General features: G+C 47.7%; 1 protein-coding gene across 1 annotated transcript in view; it reads left to right on the top strand.

The window, feature by feature from the left end:
- The first annotated feature begins 5686 nt into the window (after positions 1-5686).
- Rab30 (RAB30, member RAS oncogene family) overlaps positions 5687-8820 on the top strand; it is a 76693-nt gene continuing 73559 nt past the window's right edge. The window contains exon 1 of the mRNA XM_048359895.1: positions 5687-5789. The gene's annotated coding sequence lies outside the window, so the exon portion shown is untranslated. The remainder of the gene's footprint in view (positions 5790-8820) is intronic.

Raw genomic sequence — 8820 nt, 5'->3', positions numbered from 1 at the left:
ACCCCCCAAAGCTTGAGATGGGAGCTGTGGCACCAGTGGCAGAGTACCAGCCTTGAGCAAAAATGCTCAGGGACAACACCAAGGCCCTGTGTTCAAGACCCAGGACTGGCACACATACAAAAGTTTTCTTACTATCCGGAATAAAGATCTTCCCTTGATAAATTCCAGTTGCTAGACTCAAATGGTATGGTCAATCAAGTCCACTTATGGAAACAGACTATAAATAACATCTAACTCATTCTAGAGAGAGGTCTAAAAAGAATTCTGTTCACTTGTTTTTCTGCTTTATTGTCTCAACTATACGATCTCCTTTGGTTGCTGGTATTTCATTTTGGGGACTATTAAGAACATAGATTTTAGACTGGAGATACAGAAAGGAATATAAAGGATTATACTACCCCTCTGTAATGTACAAAACACTTTCCCACAAATTAGACAATCTTACCTGTTTCTTTTAGGTAACAAGTGACTCAACAAAAACAGGGTCTGCTTTTCAAAACCATCTATGGGCCTTTTTCAAGGTGTACAGGTACCTTGACAAAATCTTTTCGGAATTATTGATGTCGCAGCCAACCCAGGCATTATACCTTTATATACTCTTAGTAATACGATTCAGTAAAAAGCACACCTCTTCATGTGGTATGGGCTGAAGACTATTGTTTCCCTGTATCACCACTGTTTTGAAGGAACAGAACTGTACATTTTCTACAAACTTAAGGTGAAATACTTTCGAAGGTAATTTAGTCGGTCTTGCAGGCCCCGACCAAAAAAGCAAATCCTTTACACACATTCTCACCACCACTCCTACTAGAAAGTTGCGATTATCACTGAGGCTCAGCATGCTCTGAATTTTTGTGATATCAAGTAAACCTTTCAAAATAGACTTCAAAGGGTAGCAATAGGAATACAGGGTACTGACACTAATCAAAACATCAGACATCAGGTCAGTTTTGAGATAGAACTTTCCTAAGAGGGCCTCTTTCTTGTAAAGAAAGATCCATTAAATGTTTGAATTTTGGCTTAATAATTTCAGTTCCTTGTTCTCTTGGTTCTTATTCTCCAGCAGATAAAGACAGAATGGGATAGGGCTTTTAATAGACTAAAGAATTTGCAGGAGCCAGGAACAGAGCCTGCAGTCCCAAACTTGGGAAGCTGAGGCGGCATTGACCGAGCACAGGAGATTGAAGTCAGCCCGGGCAACAGTTATACTTCACCCAAACAAGATGGAGGCTGAGATCCAGATTGTGTTTCTGAGCCATCCTGGGTAGAATTGTTGAGACCTTTTTTTTGCCAGCTCTGGGGCTTGAACTCAGGGCATAGGCACCGTGCCCGAGCGTCTTTTTGCTCAAGGCTAGCACTCTACCACTTTTGGCCTTTTCTGTTTATGAGGTACTAAGGAACTGAATGAACCCAGGGCTTCATGTATGCCAGGCAAGCACTCTTCTACTAAGCCACATTCCCAGCCTGAGACTCTTATTTCTAGTTAATCAGCAAAAATGCAGAGTTGGAGGCTTGGAAAAGTGAGCAAGAGCTCAAGGCTAAGTTTAAATCCCAGTACCAGCATCCAAACCAACCAACCAAATAAAAAGTCAAAATAAATCTTAAAATACAAAGCATGTTTCTTGTGTATTTTTCCTGTGGAATTCCAAATTAAAATTAAGGAGAATGAATTCAATAATACAAAGAATTAAAACCTGAGTGGAAAGAAAGAGGGAAATAAAGCGAGTCTGGGGAAAGGGGTGAATGGCATGGAAGAAGGAAATCAAGAAGCACTGGACACATAAATGGACACCTTAAATTCTAACCCCATGGTATAATCATTTGACGTTTAAAAGCAAAACACAAACAGAAACCCAGATTATGAGGGAAAAAAAAATCCAAAGCTTAAATAGGGAAAGACTCAACTTGAAGAGGAATAATTTCCAGTCTTCGCGTTCCTTTTACTAATGTGTAGTGTGAGCACTAGAAAATTTTAATTATATTGTGTTTTTCTCCTTATATGAAAAAGACGAGATGATTTATACAATTTCTCAGTCCTGAAAAGGAGTATGTATACACGACTCAAAATGAGGTCTCTATGCATACATGACTCAAATGATGTCTCAAATATAAGATTAGTATCCATGACCCAAAACAAGATTTAAGGCAAGAAATAGAGTTATTAAAAACATTTTTTAAATCCCCAAAATATCACATAGCCTCTTTTGAGATACATTTCTTTCAATATGTGTGTGTGTATATATATTAGTCCTGGGGCTTGAACTCAGGCACAGTACCAGGCTTCCTTTTGCTCAAGGCTAGCACTCTACCACTTGAGGCACAGCACCACTTCTGACTTTTTCTGTTTATGTGGTGTGGAGGAATCCAACCCAGGGCTTCATGCATGCTAGGCAAGCACTCTACTGCTAAGCCACATACCCAGTCCCTCAAATTTTTGTACAATAACTTTAGTACTGCACTGCACTGAACTCTTATTGAGTCCCTCTTATTAGACTTCCCTCAGAAATATCCAGGTAATTCAGGATATAGGAACTCTTTAAGGTGATTTCTTTTCCCTACCTTCAACCAACCCTGCTCCCTATGTCATGTCTAAAATTGATGACCAAGGGAATTCCTCTAAACATTGTTAGAGTTCAATGGGTAAAATTAACAATAAATCTAGAATCTTTGGTCAAACCTTTTTTACTACTTGCACTACACATTAATAAAAACAAATATAAGAGGGAGATGACTCACTCATCCTCTGAAGATGCACATATAGCTTTAAAAAATACATAGTACTGATAGTTCAATTGATCTGTGGGAAACAATTACATAATTCTTAACCTTTATAGGCAGTCCTGACACTTATCCTTGTGGAAAATTCTTACTGCAACAGCAATTGACTATACTTTAGTAAGCTACCTATGACTGTAGTACAAATCAACTTTCTACTATATTTAAAAAATAATCTTGCTTTTTCTAAGGCATTTCTAATTGCATTTTAGAAATATTTTCTTAGGACTTGGGAATGTGGTTTGGTGGTACAGAGAAGCCCACTCTTCCTAAGGATCTATGATTGATCCTCCATACTGAAAAACAAAAAAAGTATTTCCCTAACCAGTATTTCTCCTGCAACACAGGTTTATTTCAGAAGTGGGCATCATCAACTTTGCAAATACTAATTTGTAAAGAGTACAGGATAGTTTTCTAAAAATTAAGAGTATGCACAAAATAAGCCAATCTCACACCTGTAATCCCAGCTACTCTTAAAGGTGGAGATTGGGAGGATAAAGGTTCAAGGTCAGTTTGGGCAAAAACTTAAAAGAGATTTTATCCCAACAGTACACAGAAAGGTAGTGTAAACACAGCTACAAAGGAAATCTAGTTAGGAGGATTATGACTTAAAAAAAAGTAACTGAATGCTGGGTAGCAGGGGCTCACATCTCTAATCTTAGCTACTCAGGAGGCTGAGATCTGAGGGATGTGGTTCATACCAACACCAGGCAGAAAAGTCTCTAGACTCTTATCTAAAATTAACAAGCAAAAGGCTTGAGGGTAGAGTGCTAAAAATAACTGAGACAGTACCCAGGTCCAGAGTTCAAGGCCCAGGCTCTGCATCTCTCTCTCTCTCTCTCTCACACACACACACACACACTCACACACACACTCTCTCTCACACACACATACACCTGAAAGCATAAAAATAAACATGTATTAAATAATGTCCCATGTATTATAGTATTGCTAAAAGGGATGTAAGACTAAAAAACCTGTTATTAAACACACGCTAAATTATAGAAAACATTACATTACAGAGGTCTCATTTTTTACATGTAAGATTTCTGGGCAATCTGTTAACTTTTTCCCTAGCTACATTTACCTTCCACACGTCAAAATGGTCATTGCTTAAAGAAATATAAAATGGATACTATTTGTTAGCTTGGAACATCTCTATAATTAAAGATAAAAAAACATTAGAAAATATTATACACATTGTCCCCTTTCTCAATACTTACCAATGTTACATGCAAAAGTGTTTCCGAATAATGAAAATATTTCTATGAGCCTTTCAAACGCTGAACTCGTAGGCAAAAGACACCGACACATGCCACCTTTCCCTTTTCCCTACGGACTAAATACAGTCATTCATCTTGTGGTGTGCTCCCAGAAACAAGCGACAGGTGACATCCACCTCATTTTTAAATCAGTCTGCCTGGCTGTCCTTGGAGAAGAGAATCTCTTAGTTGTAACTTCGAACAGAGATATATAGTGAACCACTTTTACCGGCTCAAAGATACCAGTTAATTTTTAAGAATAAGGTGCAGAAGGCGGGAGGGACAACATTAAAAAAAAAAAAAACACAAAACACAAAAACCCACATATAGATAGCGTCGTTTCTAACCCGCTGGGCACCCTCGGGAGGAAATGGAATTTCTCATCTATCCACAGTGTGGCCAGAATCTGAAAAAGAACACACGGGCGCCGATTTAGTCAAACAACTGGGAACGAGAAACTGGTCTGAAACACTGGACGGAATGACTTGAAAGCTCTTCTTAGGAGTAATCGTACTCTACAGAGTACCCCCAAACGAAACCCTTAGGTACACATTTCTACCATTAACCGGTGACGGGGAGGAGGGTAACGAGGCCCGTTTGGATGATACGGGTCGTAAAGCGCACGCGCGGGGATGCCACCAAGGAGCCCATTATGGTGCATCATCCCTCTCGGCGAACGCGAGTCATCTCAGAATCGAGGCGATCCCGCTCGTTTAAGTCTTTAGGGGTACCCGAGAACCGGGGCCGCCGGTCCTATCGCGAACCGCAGCTCCTTCCGGGGATCCCGGGGCTGGCTTTCCCCGGTGGGCGGGCGGCGAGCGTGTCGGCGGCCGCTCCGCGTCCGTCCCATTGGCGGGGCCCCAGGCCGCGTCCGCAAACCCCCCCCCCCCCCCCCGCAGCTCCAGGCGCCCCTCAGCCGAGACCACCCAGTCGCAGCGAGGCGAGGATTCCCGCCGCCAGGCCCGGTGGGGCGAGGGGACCCTGCGCGCCTCCCTCCCCCCCGCGCGGGACCCTCACGGAGGCCCAGGCCCGCCGGACGCCACCTCCACTCGGAACCACCCGGCCGGCGTCAGTCTCCCGCGATACCGCCACCCGGCCCCACGCGGGTGCCCAGAGTTCTCTCCGGCTGCCTCGTCCTCCACCTCACCGTCCCCACCGCACCCTCGTTCCGTTCCTCGGACCCCTGAAAAAAAAAAAACCTCCGCCAGCTCCGCGAGGCGTGCTCCCGGAGCTCCTAACATGGCGGCCTAGCGCTCCGCGGCTTGGCCCGGGGCGCCGGGCGCGCCCGGCCGCGGTGCATCTTGGGAATTGTAGTTCGGTGGTGGCTTGGGGCTGCTCCCTTTCCTCCCTTCCCGGATGGGAAAGGACTACGCTTCCCAGAATGCACGTCCCTCGAGCATGGTTATTGGGGCCGCTGGAGCCGAGGGATGATGTCATTGCAAAACCCCACTGCATTCATTGTGCTACGGTTAATCCGCCCCCCTCCTCCTCCTCCTCCCCTTCCCCTCCCCTGCTGCTGCCGCTGCCGCCGCCGCTGCCGCTGCTGCTGTGGGGCCGGCGCTTGCCGCTCGCTCGCTCGCTCGCTCCAAGCTGAGCTCGGAGTCGCAGCCGCCAACCCGGGGGGCCGGGCCAGCGGGCTGCCAGCCGTGGACTCGGGGCGCCCCCCGCGGCACCTTCCCTGGCGCGCGCGGCTCGGTTCCCCCACGTCGTTTACGGTGCATGCCCGGGGCGGGGAGACGCATCCCGAACCAGGTGAGTGCGAGGCATCCCTCCCTCCCTCCCTCCCTCCCTCCATCCTCGGGGCTCCGCCGAGTGCCCCGCGCGCCGACGACTTCTCCCGCCGGGCTTTCTTTGCAGGACACGGGGAGCCCGGGGGGTGGGGTGGGGAGGGAGGGAGGGACGGTGATGGAGTGTGTGTTGGGGGGGTCCCCGCAGGCTCCTCCGGTGCCGTGTGGGTCACTGCGAGGAACGACCCGCCCGCGGACGGGGCGCTCGCCGGGGTCCCCCTCATCGCGACTCCCTGCCGCCTTTTAGAACGTATTTGTTATATTGATCTGGAGGGGGCTGGGCCGGGGAGGGTGGGAAGGGAGCAGGGGGCGCGCGTCCGTCCGTCTGACCGTCTGTGGGGGGTGGGTGGGTGGGGGGGACGACGAAGGGGACGACGCCTGCGGTCCACGGCCCGGGAGCGGAGGTCGCCGTGGGAAGCGAGGGGGGGGGGTGGCGCGCGGGCGTCGGGGGGCGGGGGGGAAGAAAGGGAGACGGGGATTTAATGGGGTCGCGCTCCTTCCAAACAGTCCCGCGTGGCGTGGCGTGGCGTGGCGTGGCGCGGCGTGGACGCGCACGGGCTGGTTTATTTTCTCCAAGATGAGCACGGCGCCCTGTGAGCAGCTCAAGTTTCGCAGGTGTTTATGGCGCGCGCGTGTGCGCGCGTGTCGTGTGTCTGGCCTTTTCTGCTAATTGGAGGTGACAGTGTCCTTTGATGAAGCCCTGGGTGTCCCGTCCTCCCCCCCCCCCCCGTCCTCCCCCGGTCAGAAACATCCCACGTGTCCGGGAGAGAAGGATCTCCTAGGCGGCTGCGGCTGCTGGAAGCATCCTTTTCAGTTCGCGTTTTCGGACTGCGGGGATTCAGGATTGTTTGCCAAGGTGAGGGGGGGTGGTGGTGGGGGGGGAGGGGGCCGCCCACAGATCGGTGCTTGGGTGAAGCGTTGTGAATTGCAGTGGCCGCCGACGATGGTTCCCCCCCCCCCCCCCGGGTTCCCCCTCACGGATGTAACGGTTTGCACACAGGATGGATCAGGGGACCTGGGTTCCTTGGAACACACCCCGGGGTGGGGGGGGGAAGGGAAAGTTACCAGGGTTATCAACCTTTCCCGGGCCATCATTGAAAAGGGTACCCAGGAAAAAAAAAAAAAAGAGTGATCCCGCCTGGCCTAGGAAACCAAGGAGCATCGTAATGCGTCTTTTAAAATAAATAAATAAATAACGTACTGACATTTTTAATAGGGCACAAAACATTTTGGCTTGTGTGATGCTGGCTGTCCTTTTGAATACAAGTCACGGGGATGACCAGTGCAGCAACTATGTTACTTTGAGATAAACAGCTGACCCAATCCAGAACAGATGGGCCCCGTCTTCCCTGGGAGATCTACAACCTTGGAAATGAATAGATCTGGGGTCAACCACACCCCCTCTTGGAATGTCAAAAGGAGGGGAAAATGCCAGAGTATTTGCTTAACTTTAAAATGCTAAAAAAAAAAAAAAACACCAAAAAAAAAAAAAAAACCACTCTTTTCCTTAGCTGAGTCAGGCTTTGGGAGAAAGTCTTTACCAGCGGCCTCAGCTGCTGTAGAATCGATGGGGTTGGTTTTGAGTTCAGATGTTTAGGTCTTCAGCGTTACAGCTGGGTGAAACTTTGTTAATTGGGGCTTTTACCGAATACAAAGGGTGGTTCCCCTGTAAGGGCTTTGGGGTTGAGTGATTTATTGGGGTGCAAAGAGCAGCTTTTGGATTTGGGAAAAGACCAACTGTGGGCCCTTGCCTCTTGCTACATCTCTGTTTTGATTACTTTCCACTCTTCTAGATCCTCTCGACTTCTGCTTTATACCTTCCTTTCTTGCCCTACCTCACCACCCACATCTCTTGAAATTCTGTTTCTTTCCCTGTCTCTTCACTTACAGTTTACATGTTTCTTCTTTTAGGATCTCCCCATTACTAGCATATCACATCTCCCTTTTCTAAGTCTCTTTCCATCCTCTGGCTACTAACCCCGCCAGTCTCCCTTCCCTCACTTTTGAACCCCGGGGATGGAGGCTGTGTGAATGTTTATTGGGAGTCCGTGCGTGCGCGCGCATCTTTTGGAGACAGGATCTTGCTGTGTAGCCTTGAGCGTGCCATTCTTCTGCCTCTACCTTGCTGTACTTGCATGTGCACACCACCATGTCTCTCTGACTCAGTGCTCTTTGAAGAGGTTTTGTTTTTGCTTTGCCTTGGAGTCTGTGTTTGGCAGTATAAGCAGCAAGGAGTCTGTCTCTCAGCCCAGTGTGCAATTTGTGTGACAGACATAATCTGGCCTCAGCAGCACGAGAACAACTAGATGTTTTAGTTGAGCTCATGTCACTTTTCCTTTTGATGGGCACCTGTGAAGAACTTGCCAGTGGGTTAGCAAGGTTTTAAATGCTTTATATGAAATGTTCTCACAATTCCCAAAGAATAATTCCTCTTCGAATAGTTTCCGCATCATTTAATTCTTTTTTCCCCTTACTCTGCTCCTGGGAGTAGTGGGAAGAATACCTTTCTCCCTCACTTAGTGTATTCTGTTGATTGCTAAAGAGTTCAGATGCCCAAACTGTCCCCTTGTTTCTCTTCTTCTCTGTGGTGGTTGAATGGCTTTGCTTAGCAGCAGCACTCCTTCAGGCATGGCAGGTCTACCTGCTGTTGAGTGATGGGACAGGCAAATTCAAAAGCGGTCACCAAGACCTTCTGATTGTTAGTTTTCTTTGGAATACTTTGTTACACATCAAGAAATGTCATAGAGAGGAGAAACAAGCTGACGAGAGGGTTAGATTTGGCTCTATCATTGCTTTCCCTGTGATCATGAATAACTATGCAACACTTCTTTAGGCATATTGGCTTTTGGGAATTTTCTGAAGCGAGGAAGACAAACATAAACAACCATGTATGCAGAGCTATAACTGGAGCAGTAACTGGAGCCTAGCCCCATGGAAGAACTTTATACTTAGGTGATGGGGATGTCCAAAGTGTCAGGAAGGGGCTGGGACTATGG

Source organism: Perognathus longimembris, chromosome 13, assembly GCF_023159225.1.
Source record: "Perognathus longimembris pacificus isolate PPM17 chromosome 13, ASM2315922v1, whole genome shotgun sequence".
Classification (NCBI taxonomy): domain Eukaryota; kingdom Metazoa; phylum Chordata; class Mammalia; order Rodentia; family Heteromyidae; genus Perognathus; species Perognathus longimembris.
The sequence above is the reverse complement of the archived record's forward strand: the minus strand, read 5'-3'. Positions and strand labels throughout refer to the sequence as shown.